Consider the following 12,049-nt stretch of genomic DNA (forward strand, 5'->3'; position numbering starts at 1 on the left):
GATCTGCAACATCTGTGATCTACTACACACTTTAATCTATTACGGTACCCATTTTCCCCAAATATGCTTTCCTACATGTTTGACATTTCTTGTTTGTATAAGGGGACCCATTGATGAGTTCTCCAAAATCCCGGAGAGGAAATTGATTTTGTGTTGTGTTCAAAGAACTGGATAATGAGACCACAACAGCCTCACAATAAAGCACAGCATAAAGCAACAAAAATGTGCATTTCAAATAGAACACTGCTTATAAGCTTCCGAACAATCCTTTGTCTCTCCCCATGAACTTCTTAATAAATACATTGTTTTTATTACCTGTACATGACCCTAACACTGTACAAGACAATAAACAACCTCCTGTAAGCACAAATGTAATAATTGGACACAGCTGCAGTGCTTTCACTACTGGAAAATCCAAATTAGGAAATAAAAGTGGTCTCTGAAAATCTCAAGTGTAGACTTATAAGCAATGGAATATTTTCCTGTGTTCTCCAGTGCATGTTAATGGCAATTTGAAAAACTTTTTTTTTCTGGGTATGTATGTGCAGATGCAACCAAATGTGAATGTAATGTTTTTTCTTTATGTTTAATGTGCAATAGCAGTGCTGTGGCATTTTGGACCTGAGGAGAAAAAGACCTCTGTTATTCAAAATAGCACTGTACACATTTCTCATTCTGACAGTATACAATTACGACACAATTACAGTGATTATTCTCTGATAAAGGCTGGGATTTCGCCTGAGGTTTCTACACAAAACACAGTTCTACATTACACACATAATGCACTGCATAATGAAAATGAATATTGAATACTGACACTGTGCATTTTGTATTCATTAGTCACAGGTGTTCCTTTATTTGAGTTTCCCGCCACTAATCGTCATCACAGCTGTTCGTCATTTAGTTCATCACCATGTGTATTTACGTTCTTCATCTTCACTCAATGTTTGTCCGGTCTCGTCTGTGAATGCATTGCTACTATCTTCTGTTATTTTGCTTGTTGGATCATTATTAAACCCTGCATTTGAACTTGCTAACACCAGTGTTGTTTCGGTCCCCACTGAGGGGCTGTTTACACGACACCGTTAAACTAAAAACGGAAAACTTTTAATGCGTTTTGGCAGTTCAATTACACGACAACGGCGCTTTGGGTGCCTGAAAACGCAAACTTTTGAAAACGGGTTTCAAATTGCAAGTTTTTAAAACGGTCTCTGTGTAAACAACAAAAATGCGAATCTCTGAAGACGATGACGTCATGCACATGCGTTTTACGTGTTCACTCTACAGTGTTTCATCGCCATCTAATGGCCTGGCTGCAGAATCACAGTTTTAGTCGTTTTCGCAAATCCGTGTGAATGGGGATCGACAATGGTGCCGTCTGTACGTGTGGAAAACTCAGGAAAAACTTCTCCGTTATGAGCATATCGTTGTCGTGTAAACGTACACTCACTTTCATTGTACAGACCAAAAACAGTTGGAACTTTATTCTAAAATGTATATTTGTGTGTGTTCTGCAGAAGAAATAAAGACTTAACTATCACTATACTAATATTTTAACATGGATAGCCTTATAGGTTCTGGTCTAACGCATAGCAGGTTCTCAGGGACTGAAGGAGATACTGAGCCCTACTTCACACATCCTCAGGAGCTTATTACTGATTCCACTTCTGACCTTTACGTCCAATTTGTGCCCTTGAGCCAGCTGCCTTATGCCGGCGTGCTCCAGGGCAGCTATTCGACCAACCATTGTATCTCGCTTCAGATAAAATGTGTATTGATAACTACAAAATACCATAAAAATACAGAAGAAATTAAAATATGATGATTTGTTAGTCATCAGTATGCAAGAAACAATATTTTTTCCACTTTTTCCAGTCTCAATGGCATTAGGCAATAATTGTCCTTTCTTTCACCCTCATTTGCAACGTTGCTGTCAAAACAGTAAGTGCATTCAACCAGACGCCTCGGTAAATAGACCATTTCTCACTAAATGAGTCTGGTTTATATTTAAAAAAATATATGCTGCCTTCTACTGCCCTTCTTCCTTTGTTCAGTTTTCTACTTTATTTTCGCTCACTGTTCATTTCTGCATCACAGTTCATCAGACTGTCACGCAGACATTAGGATGGAAGCTCACTCGTTCTTAACGGCCTTTGCTGTGACAAGCTGAGGTCTGGTGGGTCAGACTAGCATTGTTCAATCTCTAAGATTCAAAACATGCCCTAGCAATCCTCCAAGATCATCACCCCATGATCATTTTTTTCCATGGACAAGTGAAATAAGATACTGTCTGTATTTGTAAAGCTTAGTTTCTATGGGGACTGGGAGGCTTAATTTTAATCAAAATGAGGAGGTGGCAGAGAGGGAAGAAAACAGGAAGAGATACAGATGGAAGTATTTCTGTCTTCCTCTAAAGAAACAATTACTTGTATGTATGTATGTGAGAAGGTCACAGTGGCCTCACTAATGTAATTGGGTGTATGTGTACAGTATGTGTGTGTTTGTGTGTGTATGGCTAGATTGGTTAGACTTCAAGAGAATGAGAAATTGCATCAGTTTAAGGGTCAATTAACCATGGTCAATACAAACAACTGACTTCATCAATAAACGTTTTTGAGCAATATATTTACTTTCATGTAACCCTTTTACAGTAATAAAAGCACAAAAGCACATTGTAAGTCATCACACAAGGGTCCAGCAATAAAATAACTTTAGAGAAGAACTCGCAGTTATGGAGGGGCAAACATTTCTCAAACATTTCTCGAAGCGGTGCCAATCACAGCACATTTCATATTTCGGAAGGAGGGGCTTCATCGAAATCAGTATGTTCGAGCCAGACTGGGGAGAGAGGTGCTAAAATAATGTAAAATATGTGAAAAAATATACATATTTTTAGTACACCCCAAAAAACAAAATCAACTTACAATTTACTTAAAGGGGGGGTGAAATGCTCATTTTCACTCAATCTCCTGTTAATCTTGAGTACCTATAGAGTAGTATTGCATCCTTCATATCTCCAAAAAGTCTTTAGTTTTATTATATTTATAACAGAAAAGATAGGCTGTACCGAGTCTTTCCGGAAAAAAACGAGCGTCTGGAGGCGGGTCGTGTGGGCGAAGCCAGAGCCATAGAGAGAATCCGATCTGGGCTTTGTTTATAAAACATTCATCGTCGAAATGCAGGGAACAAACAGCATCCACTGTGCCTAACGCTGGGTTCTTTGGTAAGCTTTCCCTCACATCCAAAAACACACTTTGGAGACACTATGCAGCGCTGCCGATGATTTCCTGTTGAAGCGCGTTGAGGTGCGCGGTCTCGCTCTCCTCTAGTCGACGTGTGCGCGGCCGCGCTTTTCCGGGAGAAATGCTCATATAAGGAGTTCCACTCTGGTCTACGTCATTAGATCCACGGTCGAAAAAAAAAACAGCCGAAACTTGTACCAACCCGGAAGTAAGATTTTCGGCACAGAAATTCTCCGTTATTCGTCCAAAATATTTTTAAAAAACTTTGGCCATGTTAAGCATGAGAATCCTCTTTAACACTGTAAACAACTCTGAATACATGAAACACCATTGTACCCCCCCTTTAAAAGGGCATAATAGGACCCATTTAAGGTGACGTACTGAGTAATATTAAATAACTATACTATACTATACTATACTATACTATACTATACTATACTATACTAGGGATTGGTTTAAGGTTAGTTACTTGCATCTACTTACTGTAGTAATATTTACTGTTATTACTACAGTAAGTACATGTAGTAACATGTAACTACGTCACCTTAAAATAAAACTGCTACCAAATAAAGTGTAACCATTTATGTTTGTGCAGAAATGTTCCCCTCTTTACATAGTCAAGATAACAAAAATGCATACAGGTTTGGAATAACATGAGGATGGGTAAATGATAATCCTTTTACTGTCTACTGTACCTAGAACCCCAAACAGCAGGAGAGAGCAGGAATAATTTGTATCACTCAATAAATATAAAATCAGTAATAATTTAATACACAATTCACCATGGTCAATATCAGGTTATGCACAATTCGAACTTCTCAAAATAACTGATGGTTTCAGTAACAATCAATACAGATATTTTTAAAACATCCTTTTGAGTTAAGTAAAATGTCTATAAAATGTTTAAGGGTTGTACTTTACTTTACAATAAACCAAATGATCATTTTTTGATCAACAGTTTATTTATGGACTGATGTCAGGTGTTTCCGTCGAATCTCTTTCCTGCTGACATACATCCTGCCCACCTCTAAAATGCACACTTGCATTCTTTCTTCTCTTTCTCAGGTCCTTACTGGTCTTGTAATGATTTCTGGCCAGAGGAATCATCTAGGATATTATTTCCTATGTATGTTGTTGGAGAAAGGAAAAAAGTGGGATATGCAAGGTATTAATATTTGTTCTTGTTTTCCCCATTAAAGGGATAGTTCACCCAAAAATGAAAATTCTGTCATCATTTACTCTCCCTCAAGTTGTTCCAAACCTGTATGATTTCCTTTCTTCTGCTAAACACAAAAGAAGATATTTTAAAGAAGGTTTGTAATTAAACAGTTGCTGTCCCCAATGGTCCCCATTGACATCCATAGTATATTTTTTTCCTACTATGGGAGTCAATGGGGTCCATCAGTCGTTTGGTTACCGACTTTCTTCAAAATATCTTCTTTTGTATTAAGCAGAAGAAAGAAAGTCATACAGGTTTGGAACAACTTGAGGGAGAGTAAATGATTTTTCATTTTTGGGTGAACTATCCCTTTAACATTTACATTTTTTTCATTCTCATTATTTAGGGACAAAACAGAAGGCATTTATTCCCACTCTGCTGTTTATATTCAGATGAATATATGTGGGCCTGACAGAATATCTTACAGGCTCTTCTTGCATTGGTCTCCATGATGATGCTACGGATGTGAGACTTAATTGAGGAGGCTGGGCAGAGTGGCACAAGGACCCCATGTAGGGATTTTCATTGAGTGGAGCTGCTCCAGAAGCAGGCAGACAAACATGGTCTTCCAAGAAAGAGAAGAAACAAGAGCAAGGTCATGAATGAAAGGTATCTTTTTGATATATATATTTTTTCTAACTCTGTTTTATAAACAGAAAAATAAAGACAGTAGGAAAAAGCAACATTTAACAATACTTCTCTGGCGCTTTTCCGCATGGTACGGTTCGATACGGCTCACTTTTGGAGGGTACCGATAATAAAATGTTACGAAAACACTGCAGATCACTGATCGTCAATATGGCGTCATTGGATTTGCACACGACACACCAAACCCGCTAGATTTAAATAGTGTGCAACAGCCACCGCAGTATCATTTGTTCGCACAACATCATTTAAATGACTTGCTTTAAACGACTGTGGCACGCAACTTGAAAAAAGAAATGGCAGAATCGGACGCACCTCTCGATGGTAGACGAGAAGCAACAGTAGAGGCGGTCCATTAGATGCCGATGAAACACTAAAGACTGAACAGGTAATATGCATGCGTTTTTTGTTGTTTACAGGGAAACCATTTTCAAAAACTTGCACTTTGAAACCCGTTTTCAAAAGTTTGCGTTTTCAGTCACCCAAAACGGCCAAATGCATAAAAAGTAAATAATAATAAAAATAACAGTGTTGTTTAAACAGCCCCTTAGTTTGTTTATCTTCAGTCACATGTTTCCTTTGTTCTAGTTTCCTGACACTCTTCAGTCACTATGGTTACTGATTATGATTATTCATTCTGTTCAGCTGTGGGTCATTGATTACCCTCATTTGCCTTACTATTTAAGTTGCAGTTTTTTGAGTGTTTATTTGTCCGGTCACATCTATGTTGCCTGGCGACATCTTTCAGGGCGGGCGCCCGCGTTCCCCTCAAGAGATTCCAGAAGATGCTGGGTCTCATGGCTTCGGCCTCACCAGTACTCCAACTAGGACTGCTGCGAATGCGTCCTCTTCAGCGCTGGCTAAAACCACGGGTCCCAGCTCACTCGTGGCAATCTGGTCACTTACAAATCAGAGCGAGTCACGGCTGCATCAGAGCCCTGACCCCCTGGAAATCGACCGACTGGTATTGGTCAGGCGTGTGATCTCGAGGAGAAAAACAATCTCGACAGGTGCCTCCAGCTCAGGCTGGGGGGCCCTTTACGAGGACAGGCCCGTCTCTGGTCTGTGGTCAGACCCAGAGAAACGCCTACACATAAACTGTCTAGAAATGAAGGCGGTAGCCTTAGCCTTAAAAGCCTTTCTCCCATACTTAAGAGACCACCACGTCCTGGTCCGGACGGACAACAGGGCAGTGGTGTAGTACATAAACCGCCAGGGTGGTCTCAGGTCACACAACCTGCACAGCATGGCCAAGAATCTTTTTCTCTGGTCCCAGCACAACCTGCGCTCGCTGAGGGCGGCGCATGTGCCAGGCGTTCTGAACCAGGGTGCGGATATGCTATCCAGACGCAGTGTTCTCCCAGGGAGATGGTCTCTTCACCCACAAACGGTTCAGCTGCTGTGGGATGTCTTCGGCAGGGCGGAGGTCGACCTCTTCGCCTCAGAAGACAATGCTCACTGCCAAATAGTTTTTACAAAGAACAGGGACACGCTCACCCACAACTGGCCGAGCCACCCTCTGTACGCATTCCCTCCTGTCACGATGCTACCACAGGTCATCGAAAGGATCAGGGAGTGCAGATGTGCAGTGCTGTTAATAGCCCCCCTCTGGAGTACCCAGAGCTGCTGAAAACAGCCCCATGGCCGATTCCACTGAGGAAGGACCTCCTCACACAGGCGAACGGAACGATTTCGCACCCCCGTCCCGACTTATGGGCCCTCCACACATGGCCCCTCAACGGGTACCCGGGTATCTCCCGGATAGGGTGCTGAAAAGCATTTCGGACGCGAGAGCGCTCTCAACGAGGTGCCTGTACGCTCAGAAATGGGCAGTGTTTTCTAGCTGGTGAGCTACACAAAACGTAGACCCTCATTCATGTGAAGTACCGAGTGTGCTCGCATTTTTACAAGAGCTCCTGGATGCGGGTCGCACCCCCTCCACGCTCAAAGTCTATGTGGCAGCCATAACGACGTTTCACGCTCCGGTAGCCGACAAACCACTCGGCTCATTGTGCGTTTTCTTAAGGGCCCTGGGAGGTTAAACCCTCCGCGCCCCCCGTCTGTGCCTATCTGGGACCTCTCTAAAGTCCTGGAGGCCATGAAGGGCCCCCCATTCAACCCGCTTCAGTCTGTGGACCTGAAGTCACTCTCGCTCAAAACTGCTTTTCTGCTGGCGCTTGCCTCAGTCAAGCGAGTGGGTGATTTACAAGCGCTATCTATGAACGCCTCCTGCCTGGAATTTGGGCCAAATGAATCCAAGGTCGTCCTTAAACCAAGGCACGGTTATGTTCCTAAAGTGCTCTCCACTCCATTCAGAGCACAGGTCATTTCCCTGACGGCTCTCTCCTCGCCAGATGATGAGAGTGATGCGTATTTACTCTGCCCTGTAAGGGCTCTCAGGATCTATCTGGAGCGTTCTGCCTCGTTTAGGCAATCAGAGCAGCTCCTTGTATGCTTTGGCGGCCGCACTAAAGGTTTAGCCGTCACAAAGCAGAGACTGTCGCGCTGGATAGTGGATGCTATCGTGCTAGCTTATAAGTCCAAAGGCCTTCCTTGCCCCTTGGGCGTCAGAGCTCACTCCACGAGAGGCATGGCCCATTGAAGACATCTGGCTGCGGCCTTACACAATACGAGAGACCTCTCGAAAGGGAACTACTTGGTTACTAACATAACCTCAGTTCCCTGAGATGAGGGAATGAGTATTGTGTAACCCGCCGTGCTACTGTGCTAGGATCAGGGGATCGCTTCAGTCGTTTAAACCTGGAGCACCTAGGCGAGGCATGCCAATATATAGCCTCTGACCACGCCCATACTGGCGGGCTCTGACGCACCAGGGCGCCAGGCGTCCTGATTGGTTACGTTAGTAACCAAGTAGATTTTGCTCATTTCAAACAAGCCTATTGTGACAAGATTTCTCGTCGAGGTGAAAAGCTGTCTCGCGATATCTCATGACAGAGCGTAAGGGTGTCGTTTTGCTTTCTTTATAGAAATAAAAACTATTTAATTTTGTAAGATAACGGTCACTTCAATTGAAAACTATTGTAAATGTCTGCTCTGCTCATCCAGCAAATAATATTTTAACATATTTATTGTAATAATCATAATAATAAAATATAATTATAATTGTGGTTGTAGTTAAGGCTACATTCAGCTTGCAGAATCTACAGTATTTATTTATTATTAATTTAAACAAAATACTTTAAACAAAATTAATTCTTATAAAATTGTTACAATTGTGCAGATTTTGTATGCAAATGTATGACTGCAGCTGTATAGTCAATGCATTTAATTTTATTGTTGAGTTCCAGTAAATGCATCTTTCAGTGCACACATTTACCTGAAAAGGAGCCCTTTGCTCCATCACCAGTGTTTATTTATGTGTGGTGATGTGAATATGACAATATAATTGATGATATAATGATTTCATTTGTTCTGTTTATTAATTTCAGAAAACCTGTAGCAATAGTGGACATTTACTTGCATCATTTACTGGCATTCACTGAAATGTCGTGAGTCTAAGTTTATGAAACAAACCCTTGAGCAATATGTGTTTAAACCTTAGTGTTCACAACCATAAATCATCTTTTAAAAGCTAAATTCAAACACAACATTGCTCAACTGTGACATTATAAAGAGAGGGAAAGAGATACAAAGTACCAATAAGACAGAGGCCATTTGGCCACTGCCACAGATTGCCCTGCTGAAGAAGTGTCCACTTCAAATCCATTTGGATCTTGAGTGAACTTCAAAGCCTGAGGGGCCTTACTGGAGGAATCAAAGGCTGTTTAAGGGCCAAGAAACAGGGCTTGAATGAACTCTAGCCACCAGCTATCAAACTAGAAGAGACTTCCGCTCAAACAGCTGCCGCATGAGAGCATCACACATTAAAAGAACAGCCATGAAGTTCAGTAATGCAACATAATGTGTTATCATCTAGAGGACCTCTCGTTCTTTTTAGGGTCATGAAGGCAAAATCCTTCTTTTGATTACTGCCATTGCTTTCAAACACTCAAAGATTTCACACACTCGCACTCACACACACACTGCTTGTCTCTCAGCCCCTCTCCTTTTCCCACACTCCTCAGCTATCGTTGCTTCTTCAAATCCAAAATGCCTGTTACCGTGGTAACCACACATGGTATCATAATATTTCACACCTTTCAATGAGGCATCATAGAGAGACATCCATATTGCAGATATGAATTTTCAGAAAGCATCCACGCAGCTGATTATGAGAAACATTGAGTGAAGGGAGAGAGAGAGAGAGAGAGAGAGAGAGAGAGAGAGAGAGAGAGAGAGAGAGAGAGAGAGAGAGAGAGAGAGAGAGAGAGAGAGGAACAAAGGAACAAATATACAATTGAAGAAATTTAAGGTGAGCATAACATGTAAATAGCTGAGGATTGAGAATATTCTTGAAAAATGTAAGTTATGAAATGTCATGTTAAAAGGCACTGCTAACTAATGGTAACCACTGTTAAGATTTTTGCAGCATGGATCTGATAAGGTGTAAAAATGTTACATAGTAGGCAATTAATAATAATAATAAAATAAATACACAAGTGATGAATAACATCAATGGTAGTTCAATAAAATACAGTGTCAGGCCTGATCACGTTACATCGGGGGGAAAAACTTAGATAAATAATTAAATAAATGCTAAAAGAATGGTTATTGGTTACACCAATAAAAATAACTAAAATGGTTAGATCAGATAAAATTCCCGGTTATCACTTTTTACAGGTTTTTACCTTTTACAGTGACTTGTGTCATGTTTTGAGGGGAGAAAATATGATACTGGAGCTAATTTTAGCAAAAAACAATTTTAGATTAGGGCACTTAATGAGTCATGCTGGCTAATGGCTAATGTTGATCAATTAAGATTAACAATATAAGATGTTAGAGGGTGACAGAAAATGTTGCACTCTCCAAAATGAGCGGCAATGTCACTCTTAAGAGGCAGAGACAGCTTCCCAGGAATTGGCGGCTGTGTTATTGGTCCTGTTCAGACATTCGCCCTCTCAGAGCAGACTGGGCATCCCTGTGTCACTCTGAGAGGCAGAGAAGAGCTTTATCTGCACTGAGGAGTCCATTTCTTTTTTGCTATGTGCCATGACTTCACTTTTGTCTCATATATGTACTAAAGCAACTGCAGGAGATTGACTCATCACTAGTTGGCTGTGTAGGAGGACAAGACAGAAGGGGACACTCATGAAAAATAGAGATGGATACATAGGCTAGAGAATGGTGTCAAATCCAAGTGCAAAGAGCTTTACCAGTCTTTCCAGCTGAGTTTTTTTTTTATTATTATTATTGTCTTTCTACTGTCATTTTTGTGTCCTACTGCCACTGTTTTTTTCCCCCTTCTCTTTCCTAAAGTAAATCTGATTATTTAAATGTAGACTTCCAGATGCTGACTGCACTGTAAAAATCTCACTCAGATTGCATTTATATTAACTTACATCAAACTCCACAATAACCTAAAAGATGTTTATTTGTAACCTTGATTTTCTTTTTTAATAGAAAAAGGTGTTTAAGTTACAAACTACAATCTGTTTGAATATTTTTGGTAACTTTGAATTTACTAGCCCTAAAGAATTTTGAGTTGAAGACGTTTAGGCTACTAGACTATTTATATTTCAAATCTGCATTTATTTATTTATTTTTTTGATGAACCCTATACTATTTTTAAGTTTGGTCTTTACATTATTTTAAATACGTTTTTATAAAACATGCCGTGTGTGTGTGTGTGCAGTGTGTGTTAGCTTAATCTTGTTTGCGCTGAATCCGGAAGTCTTGGACAGTAACTTGCAACATACTGTACTTTGTTAAAATGTTGGGAATTTTATTAACCACTAGTTCCTCCGACGTTGTGGGTGACGTAACATGATCGATGTAATGTTTCGCCGGCCGCTGTCCAGGGTCCTGAGGCGTTTTCTGGAGGAGCTGTGCCCACTGCAAGCGCAGCTGTCTCCGGATATGGGTCAAGCATGAGCTGAATAGTGAAATCCTCAGTGTGCACAGAACGGTTAATGCGGTATTGTTATTTTTAACAAAATATTAAATTACAACATTTTTTAAAAATACTCCACACTAAATCTTTGGTAATGTAGGCTATTTGTAATTTTACTGATAAACTGATAAATAATTACAGAACGTTAGGTCAACACCGCCCGATACAAAGGAAAGCGTTCAGCCGCGAATCCCGCGATGGTTGCCATGGTTACCTCCTCACGCGAACGTGTTCTAGTCTTCGAACTGTTCTCATCTTCCGACTTGTTGAACTATATATATACTGAACTATTGAACTATATAGCTTGGCTACGCCTATATGTATGTGCGTGTAAAAACAAAAAAACAAAAACAAAAAAAAACCTCAAGATATACTCACACATATGACCTCGTTTTTCACGACGGTATACGTGGACTACGTGGACAGCCTTAAAACACGAGAGAGAGAGAGAGAGAGAGAGAGAGAGAGAGGGAGAGAGAGAGAGAGAGAGAGAGAGAGAGAGAGAGAGAGAGAGAGAGAGTGTGTGTGTGTTGGGGTGTTTGAGGGGGTTCATCAAAATGCGCAGCGCATATCAGGGATCATTGTGAGTCTGCGCGGATAACCGCTCGGCAGTGTTGCAACACAATACAGCAAGTAGCCTATATCCAGACAACATCCCTTACTTCAAACCTTGACTTTTCTATGTAGCCCATATGCATGTGCTTTCTTTTTCATTCGTTGCATAATTAGACGTCTGTGAGAGGCAACTGTTCCCTCGTTTATGCTAGAGAGAGAGAGAGAGCGAGAAAGAGAGAGAGAGATACTACTTGTCCGCAGAAGTTTTTCGGGGCGTCTGGGAATGTTTGTGCACCAACGCGCGCCTCAGCAGTTAGAACGCCTGTACTGACAGCGCGAGACACTCTGCATTCTGCATCGCGTTACGTCCTTTTGCTA

The 12,049-nt window shown here is 41.1% G+C and overlaps 1 protein-coding gene across 1 annotated transcript in view; it reads left to right on the top strand.

The window, feature by feature from the left end:
• Positions 1-11,670: 11,670 nt before the first annotated feature.
• Positions 11,671-12,049, top strand: part of adcyap1r1b (adenylate cyclase activating polypeptide 1b (pituitary) receptor type I) — a 30,904-nt gene continuing 30,525 nt past the window's right edge. Inside the window, exon 1 of the mRNA XM_079884006.1 lies at positions 11,671-12,049. This exon is cut by the window's right edge and continues 21 nt beyond it. The gene's annotated coding sequence lies outside the window, so the exon portion shown is untranslated.

Source organism: Squalius cephalus (genome assembly GCF_949319135.1).
Source record: "Squalius cephalus genome assembly, chromosome: 10".
NCBI classification, from domain to species: domain Eukaryota; kingdom Metazoa; phylum Chordata; class Actinopteri; order Cypriniformes; family Leuciscidae; genus Squalius; species Squalius cephalus.